This window comes from Onychomys torridus, chromosome 10 (assembly GCF_903995425.1).
Source record: "Onychomys torridus chromosome 10, mOncTor1.1, whole genome shotgun sequence".
NCBI classification, from domain to species: domain Eukaryota; kingdom Metazoa; phylum Chordata; class Mammalia; order Rodentia; family Cricetidae; genus Onychomys; species Onychomys torridus.
In genome coordinates, this window is record NC_050452.1 from 3,081,045 (window position 1) to 3,091,609 (window position 10,565).

Genomic DNA, 10,565 nt, shown 5'->3' on the forward strand with positions numbered 1-10,565 from the left:
CCCCATCATTACCACACATCATACTGGATCCTGCAATCTTCAAGACCCACTTCCTGCCCCAAATCCACCCATTCCCCTGCTACCTCAGCAGCTCCCTGATACACAGAATCCACCAGCTTTGATTGGACCAAGAGATGAGTGTCTCCTCTCCCAGCCCAAGAGTCTTATCTCTAGGACCCAGGCCCTGGGGGAAAAAACCACTGTCTCCTTTCCCCCTACCCATCACTGCCCCAGGTGCAGGCCAGCAGGGAAGACTCCTGGCAGACATCAACACCAACACTCCCATCAGACCCAACCTTGCAATCCACAAGACCAACTTCTTGCCCCAAACCCACCCATCCTCCTGGATCTCAGCGACTCCCCAAAGCAAAGACTTCACCAGCTCTGATTGGACCAAAAGCTCTGATGGGACCATGACAGTCTACCTGAGACACTGAATTTGTCAAACACAGATTGGACCACAAGCTCTGATTGGACCAAGAACACTGATTGGACCAAGAGTGGCACCCTGAGACACAGACACGGCCAGCACAGAGTGGACCAAGAGCAACTCCCTCAGATACAGACACCTCTTGTACCTATGGAGGAAGAGATGGGTAGATGCCAGTGCAAAAATACAAACAACAACATAAGAAGCAATATGGCATCAACTGAGCCTAGTGATTCTAAAACAGTAAGACCTGAATGTAGAAGAAAGAGAATAAAATGACTTTAAAAATAACTTTATGAAGATGATTGAGGCCTTTAAAGATGAAATGAAAATTTCCCTTAAAGAAATTGAGAAAAAGACAAACAAAAAATTGGAAGAAATCAATAAATGCCTTAAAGGAAGCCAAGAAAACCAAGAAAAAGCAATTAAGCAGATGAAGAAAATAGTTCAAAACCTGAAAATTGAAATAGAAACAATGAAGAAAACACAAACTGGGATTAATTCTGGAAATAGAAAATCTGAGTAAATGAATAGGAACTATAGATGCAAGCATAACCAAGAGAATACAAGAGATGAAAGAATCTCTGGCATGCAGGATACAATAGAGGAAATAGGTTTGTCAGTTAAAGAAAACACTAAGGCCAAAAAAGTCATAACACAACATATCCAGGAAATCTGGGGCACCATGAAAAGGCCAAACCCAAGAATAACAGGGATAGAAGAAGGAGAAGAATACCAATTCAGAGGCACAGAACATACATCCAACAAAATCATATAAGAAAACTTTCTCAAGGTAAAGAAAGAAATGCCTACAGAGATACAATAAGTTGATAGACACAAAATAAACTAGACCCCCCCAAATCCCCTCACCACATAATAATCAAAACACTAAATATACAGAATAAAGATAGAATCTTAAGAGCAGCAAAGGAAAAAGGCCAAGTGACATATAAAGGCAGACCCATCAGAATAACACCTGACTTCTAAATGGAGACTCTGAAAGGCAGAAGGTCCTGGACAGACATCATGCAGGCACTAAATGGCCATGGATGCCAGCCCAGACTACTAATACAGCAAAACTTTCAATCACCATAGATAGAATGCAAAGACAGTCCAAGGCAAAACCAGATTTAAACAACACTTACCCACAAACCCAGCCCTACAGAAAGCACTAGAAGGAACACTCCAACCTGAGGAAATCAGATGCACCCACAAAAACACAGGCAATATATAACCTAACAGGAGCAAACCACAAAGAAGGGAAATAGACACACACTACCACTGAGAGATAATAGGATGACCAGTGGGTCATCAATATACCTTAATATCAATTCACCTATAAAAAGACACAAACAAAAGAAGGGATATGAAAACAGGATCCATTCTTCTGCTGCATACAAGAAACACACCTCAACTTTAAAGACAGACATGACTTCAGATTAAAAGACTAGGGAAAGACTTTCCAAACAAATGAACTTAAGAAGCAGGCTGGTGTAGCTCTCCTAATATTTAACAAAATAGACTTCAAACCAAAATCAATAAAAAGAGATCAGGAAGGACATTACATATTCATCATAGGAATAAAACACCTAGATGAAATATCAATTCTGAACATTTATGCCCCAAACACAAGGGCACTCACATTTGCAAAAGAAACATTACTAAATATTAAATCACACATCAAACCATACACACTAGTAGTGGGAGACTTCAACACACTACTTTCATCAATGGACAGGTCTGCCAGACAGAAAATTATCAGAAAAATAACAATATAATAGATGTTATGACTCATACAGCCCTAATAGATATCTACAGAACATTCCACCCTAACACAAAAGAATATACCTTCTTCTCAGCACTTGGAAACTTATCTAAAATCAACCACATACTCAGTCACAAAGCAAATCTCATCAGATAAAAAAAAATGGAATAACCTCCCATATTTTATCAGACTACTGCTGTGGATATTGCTCTGTGTGTTGTGAATGTGTTGTTCTGATTGGTTAAAAATTAAAATGCTGATTGGCCAGTAGCCAGGCAGGAAGTATAGGTGGGACAAGCAGAAAAAAGAATTCTGGGAAAGGAAAGTCTGAGTCAGACACAGAGGAAGATGTGAAGGCAGAACAGAGAAAAAGTACCAAGCCATGTGGCTAAACATAATAAGAATTATGGGTTAATTTAAGTGTAAGAGGTAGTCAATAGTTAGCCTGAGCTAATTGCCAAGCAGCTCTAACTAATATGAGTCTCTGTGTGTTTACTTGGGTCCAAGCTGCTGCAGGAGTGGTGGGTGAGAGATATTTATCTTGACTATGGGCTAGGTGGTACACAGGAAAGCTTCTGCTATAGACTACCATGGCTTAAAGTTAGATTTCAACAACAAATATTACCGAAATCCTACAATCTCATGGAAACTGAATAATGCTCAACTGAGTCACCAATGGGTCAAGGAAGAAATAAAGAACTAAATAAAAGATTTCCTAGATTTCAATGAAAATAAATGTACAACATACCCCAAAATATGTGACTCCATGAAAGCAGTGTTAAGAAGAAAATTAATAGCACTAAATGCCCACATAAAGAAGATGGAAAAATCTCACACTAGTGACTCAATAGCACACCTTAAAAACCTAGAGCAAAAAGAAGCAAACTCACCCAGGAGGAACAGATGCCAGGAAATAATCAAACTGAGGGCTGAAATCAATAATATAAATACAAAGAAAACAATACAGAGAATCAATGAAACAAAGAGTTTGTTCTTTGAGAAAATCAACAAGATAGACAAGCCCTTATTCACACTAACCAAAAGGCAAAGAGAGAGTATCCAAATCAACAAAATCAGAAATGAAAAGGAGGGCATAACAACAGACAATGATGAAATCCAGAGAATCATCAGGTCACACTTCAAAAACCTGTATTCCACAAAATTGGAAAATCCAAAATAAATGCACATTTTTCTGGATAGGTACCACACACCAAAACCAAATCAAGACCAGATAAACAATTTAAATAGACCTATAACCCCTAAGGAATTAGAAACTGTTATTAAAAGGCTCCCAGCCGTGAAAAGCCCAGAGTCAGATGGTTTCAGTGCAGAATTCTACCAGAACTTCAAAGAATAGCTAATACCAATACTCTACAAACTGTTCTGCACAATCAAAACAGAAGGAACACTGATAAACTCTTTTTCTGAGGCTACAATTACCCTGATACCCAAACCACCCAAAGATGCAACAAAGAAAGAGAATAAAACATTGGCAAACTGAATCCAAGAACACATTAAAAAATTATCCACCATGATCAAGTATGCTTCATCCCAGAGATGCATGCATGGTACAAAATACAAAAATCTACCATATAAAAAATTGAAGCCAGGTGGTGGTGGCATACACCTTTAATCCCAGCACTTGGGAGGCAGAGCCAGGTGGATCTCTATGAGTTTAAGGCCAGCTTCATCTCCAAAGCCAGTTCTAAGAAAGGCACAAAGCTAAATAGAGATACCCTGTATCGAAAAACCAAAAATGGGAGGGGGGCTGGGGATTCAGCTAAGTGGTAGAGTGCTTGCCTAGCAAGCTCAAGGCCCTGAGTTTGGTCCTCAGCTCTTACAAAAAAAAGAAAGAAAGAAAGAAAAAAAGCCACATGAATATCTTATTAGATGCTGTAAAAGCAATTCACAAAGTCCAACATCTCTGCATGATAAAGGTCTTGGAGAGACCAGGAATACACGAAAATACCTAAATATAATAAATGCAGCTTATAGCTAGCTGACATCTAACATCAAAATAAATGGAGATTAACTGATTGCAATTCCACTAAAGTCAGGAACCAAGACAAGTCTGTTCATTCTCCCCATTTCTATTCAATATGCAAGTTCTAGCTAGAGCAAAAAGACAACAAAAGGAGATCAAGAGGACACAAATTGGAAAGGAAGAAGTCAAAATTTCCCTATTTAGAGATGATATGATAGTATATATAAGTGACTCCAAAAATTCTACCAGGAAATTTCTACAGCGGATAAACACTTTCAGTGATGTGGCTGGATACAACATTAATTTAAGAAAAAAATCAGTAGCTCTCCTTTGTACAACTGATAAATGAGCTTAGAAAGAAATCAGAGAAACATCAGCCTTCACAATACCCACAAATAATATAAAATACCTTGGAGTAACTCTAATTAAGCAAGTGAAAGACTTGTATGACAGGAGCTTTGCTGTGAACATTGCTCTGTGTAAATAAAATTCTGATTGGCATGAAAAAGGTATCAGATAATAGAAAGATCTCCCACACTCAAGGATAGGTAGAATCAACATAATAAAAATGGCAATCTTACCAAAAGTAAACTACAGATTCGATGCAATCCTCATCAAAATCCCAACACAATTCTTCACAGACATTGAAAGAATACCCAACTTCATATGGAAAAACAAAACACCCAAGATAGCAAAAACAATCCTGTACAAAAAAGCAACCTCTGGAGGCATCACCATTCCTGACCTCAACCTCTACGATATAGAGCTATAGTAATAACAACAGCTTGATATTGGCATGTGGACCAATAGAATCAAACTGAGGTCCCTGACATCAATCAGCACACCTATGAACACTTGATTTTTTACAAAGAAGCCAAGACCATACAATGGAAAAAAAGAAAGCATCTTCAACAAATGATGCTGGCACAGCTGGATGTCAACATGTAGAAGATTGCAAATAGATTCATATATGTAGCCATGCACAAAACTGAAGTCTGAGTTGATCAAAGACCTCAATATAAATCCAGTTAAACTAAACCTGATAGAAGAGAAAATGGGAACTCGCCTTGAACATATTGGCACAGGAGACTACTTCCCACATATAAAACCAGTAGTACAGACACTGACATCAACAATAAATAAATGGGACCTCCTGAAACTGAGAAGCATCTTTAAGGCAAAGGACACAGTAAATAAGACAAAACAACAGCTTACAGAATGGGAAAAGATTTGCACCAACCTCACATCTGACAGAGAGCTGATCTCCAAAATATGTAAAGAACCCAAGAAACTAGACATTAAAATACCAAACAATCCAATTAAAAAATGGGCTACAGAGCTAAACAGAGAATTCTCAACAGAAGAAATCTCAAATGACCAAAATATATTTAAGGAATTGCTCAACATCCTTAGTAATCAGGGACAAAATGACTCTGAAATACCATCTTATATGTGTCAGAATGTCTAAGATCCAAAACACTGATGACAGCTTATGTTGGAGAGAATGTGGAACAAGAGGAACACTCCTCCACTGCTGGTGGGAGTGGAAACTTCTACAGCCACTTTGGAAATCAGTATGCGGGTTTCTCAAAAAATTGGGAATCAATCTACCTCAAGGTCCAAAGATACTACTCTTGGGCATATATCCAAGGAATACTCAATCACACCACAAGGACAGTTGCTTAACTATGTTCATAGCAGCATGTAGTTAGAAGTTTCCTGTGTCCTGGACAGCTGTCAGTCAGGACAAATCTCTCCCACTTGCATCCCCCCAAGTAAACACACAGAGGCTTATGTTAATTATAACTGTATGGCCATTAGTTCAGGCTTATTACTGACTAGCTCTTAGACTTAAATTAACCCATAATTCTTATCTATGTTTAGTCACACGGCTTGATACCTTTTCTCAGTTCTGCCTTGTCATCTTGCTTCCTCTGTGTCTGGCTGGAGATTCCTGATTCATCCCTCCTCTTCATAGAATTCTCCTTCTCTGCTTATCCTGCCCATAATTCCTACCTGGCTACTGGCCAATCAGTATTTTATTTATCAACCAATCATAGCAACACAGTTCACAGAATACAGGACAACATCCCACAGCAGCAGCATTATTTATAATAGTCAAAACCTGTAAACAATCTAGATGCCCGTCAAGAATGGATACAGAAAATATGGTACATATACTCAATGGAGTACTACTCAGTAGTAAAAATCAATAACATCATGAAATTTGCAGGCAAATGGATGATACTAGAAAATATCATTCTTAGGGAGGTAACCCAGATTTAGAAAGACAAATATGGTATGTAATCACTCATAAATGGATAATAGATTTAAAGCAAAAGATAACCAGACTAGAACCCACAGCTTCAGAAAAACTAGGTAACCAGGAGGACCCTAAAAGGAATACATGGATTACCCTGGGAAGATGAAAGGGGTGAGGTGGGACAATGAAAGGTAGGGAGTGGGGGGATTGGAGCATGGGGGAATGGTAAATTCAAGCTGGAATAGGAGCTGAGTGGAAGAGCACTGATGGAGATATCTTGATAGAGGGAGACATTGCAGGGATAGTGAGAAACCTGGTGACAGGGCAGTTTCCAGGAATCCACAGGAATGTCCCCAGCTTGGACTATTAGCAGTGGAGTGGGTGCCTGACCTGGCCTACCTCAGTGATCAGATTGGTGACTAGCCTAACTGTCATCATAGAACCTTCATCCAGTAACTCATTAGAAACAGATGCAAAGAACCATGGCCAAACACCAGGTAGAGCTCTGGAAATCCAGCTGAAGGGAGGGAAGAGGAATTCTAGGAGTAAGGGGCATCAAGACTATGATGGGGAAACTTACAGGTACAAATGAACCAAGCTGGTAGGAACTCATGAACTTTGGACTGACAGCTGTGGAGCCAGCATGGGACTGGACTAGGCCCTCTACATGGGTGAGACAGTTGTGTAGCTTGGTCTGTATGAGGGGCCCTGACAATGGGAATGAGATCTATCCCTGATGTATAAACTGGCTTTTTGGAGTCCATTGTCTATGGTGGGATACCTTGCACAGAGTTGATGCAGTGGGAGGACCTTGGACCTGCCTCAGCTGAATGTGCTGGGCTTTGCTGACTCCCCATGGGAGGCCATATTTTTTTGGAGGAGGATCAGGGGGGTGGGCTGTGTTGGAAGGCTGGGCAGGGAGCAGGAGGAGGGGGGAGGGATCTGTGTTTCATGTGTGGAATGAATAAAAAAATTTCTTAGTTAAATAGAAACTATTAAAGAAAAAAATAATGGACTCAATAACTACTCATTGAATCCAAGCCAAGAAATCTGCTGAGAGTGAATTTTCTTTTTCTATACTAAAGCAGTAGAATGCCTGGACAGGCATTTAATTCCTTATGCTCAAACAATCCTCATCTATGTCTCTGTAGCACCAATACTAAAGATTAAATATCAGTTCCTGGCTCATCAACTGTTCTCCATAGCTTTGGAAGTGAAGCGCCTGGCTTCCTCCCACATGTCCACCACCTGGCCATACCCTGCCTGGAAACTACAAACTGTCATTCTCTCCCTGTACACAGTTATCAACTAAGGACTGGCTCAGGGAGGAGTGGAAGTTCTGAAGCAGGAAGGACTTTTGTATTCACAGGAGACAAGTAACCCAATCTGAAGTATCTTTTCTTGTTTCTGTTGTTTGTTTGTTTTCTCAATTATTTGGAAGTGTCACCAAACCAAACAGGCACCATATAAACAAATCAACAGATGTGATTAAAACTCACATTTTCATCTGTCTGTTTATAGAAAGAACAGCAGGGATGAGAATTAAAGAACTTTAAGTCACAGAATGGGAAGAAATGCAGGCCTATATTTGGATGGTAAAAGTAGCAGAGGCAGAAGAAGATAATAGAGATCTAGCACTTGTTAAAACTTGAGCAAAATCTACTTTAGCTGAGTCTGAGAGTAAGAAAAAGTTGTGTTGAGGGATGAATGTGAGAAGGTCCTCTCTGTGAGGGAGAAACACCAAATAGACCAAAGATGGAGGCAGCAGAGGGAAGGCAGACAGTGCTGTATCTCAGAGATCTGGGAGGAGACTTTTGGAAGATGCTAGTCAGAATTATAGACTACTGCAAAGAGGTTAAATAATGATAGGACTGGCTCTCTACTGTATTTATCAACAAAGAGGCTATCACTGACCTTAGCAAGAGAAAGTTCAGTGAACATGTGGGAGGAGAGGTCATATTTCAGGAGCTGAGACCTGAATAAGTGCTGTGGGATGTTCTGTATGGTGTGAATGTGTTGCTCTGATTGGCTGATAAATAAAATGCTGATTTTCCAGATGCTAGGCAGGAAGTATAGGTGGGCTAAACAGACAAGGAGAATTCTGGAAAGAAAAATGCTGAGTCCAGAGATGCCAGCCCACTGTTCAGAGAGCAGCATATAGTGGTTGTAATGGCACACAGGTAAAGCCAGGGAACATATCGCTACATATAGATTAACAAAAATGGGCTGAGATGAAGTGTAATAGCTAGTTCATGGTAGGCCTGAGCTGATGGCCAAGCAGTTTTAATTAGTATGAGCCTGTGTCTGTTTACTTGGGTCTGAGCGGCTGGGAACCATGGGGCTACAGGAGTCACACAGGACCAAGAAAACATTCAGCTACAAATAAGAGATAAGGAAAAAGCAAGGGGCTATTTTTCTGCACATTTTGCATACGCTTAGTCTCCCAGCAAATATACAAGTACAGGCTGAGAAACAAAAATGTAAGATGATGGTGTTATATTTAGTTTGAAGTATGCTATGTAATTTACATTTACTGTTAATCCCACTGGGAGAGAATAAGACCACTACTACAATTTTTGAGCCAAATCTGAAGCAAGCTTTATTAAATACTGGCCAGAATAATGGATACTGGCCAGGTCCATACCCAGGATTCCCAGAGAATTGTCACAAATTGTGCTAGTCAGGTGCTTATAAAGGAAAACTCCACATGGCTGTGTACCTCTCATCTCCGCCCAATGGGAGCAAGCAAACATCCTGACATATTTCCTGCCTTCTTATCTCCAACCTACATGTGACCAAGCACATACTGTGTAGTTGGGACAACCCACCTTGTTTACAGAATTGAAAACACTTGGCTTGTTATCTTACATGAACAATGGCCCCCAAGAATTCCAGAGAGTTATCTGTTTTTGAACAAGTGGGGTTTACAGGTTAGAGTAATTTTTATTTTATAACTCTCTCTCTTTAGTTTTTTTGAGACAGGATTTATCTGCATTGTTTTGGTGCCTGTCCTGGATATCGCTCTGTAGACCAGACTGGCATTGAATTCATAGAGATCTGCCTGGCTCTCTGTGTGCTGGGATTAAAGGCATATGCCACCACTGCCTGGCTAGAACTCTTTTAAGCACAGTAATTTAAACTTAAAATATAAGTTTAGATACTTACCTGGCAGGGGAGATACCATGATCATGAAGGTGGTTTTCCCAGGGTGAGGCTTATCCATTGCACTCCAGATGTGCTGACCCCTGCGATTTCCCCAAATGCAGGAAACTCACCTGCATAATTTGTGGTAGTGGGGGACTGCATGTCTGGAAGTGATAAGCCTCAAAAGAAAAAACTTCTTGATAATATTATGATTAACCACAAACTAGGATAAATTAGTTAAAACAAATTAACAAACAACAGCAAGAACAAGAAACAGAATCCAATCACATACTCATAGATTGACTCTCTTCTTCCACTCTATGTGCTTGGGGGCAAGGGAAAAAGGAGTCACCTAAATGCTCTGAAACCTCCCATAGTCTAGCTTCTGAATGTGTTAATTTAAATTTCACTTGAAGGTTTTGGGCTTTCAACTCCTTGGCTTCACAGCCTGAGGGGATGCAGTCTTATTCTCAGATACCAGTAAAAGAAACATGAATCTTTTGCATTTCTCACTACTAATTACAGTGATCTTTTTTCTTTATTAAAATACCATGGCATGAAAGAAAAACAAAACAAAACATTAACAACCAAACCAAACCAAACCAAACCAAACCAAACCAAACCAAACCAAACCAAACCAAACCAAAAAACACTTAGGATGAAACAAAAAGCACTCACTAATTAGAGTCATTGTGTTCCCAGACTTCCTTTGGTTAATTTGCAACAGAATGGGAGACTATTTAGCCTGACCTTGGTTGTAGCCTTCCTGATTTTATGGATGCCCCTGCTGTCACAATGGGAATTCCCTAATCAAAAATGATATGCAATGTAAATTTTCTAGACTAAATATCACATAGTTCTTTGTATTTTGGTTATGTAAGGGAACAGCATTGTGATGAATAGGATATTCAGTCAACCTCCAGATGTTTTGATGACATTGTGAATATCAGCAAGCACCTGGACTGTAACTGTAGCTTGT

General features: G+C 39.7%; 1 non-coding gene across 1 annotated transcript; it reads left to right on the plus strand.

Moving 5' to 3' along the window:
* Window positions 1-9,599: 9,599 nt before the first annotated feature.
* Window positions 9,600-9,770, plus strand: LOC118592659. The gene has a single exon (XR_004946123.1). It is a non-coding gene; the product is annotated as a U1 spliceosomal RNA (small nuclear RNA).
* Window positions 9,771-10,565: the final 795 nt, after the last annotated feature.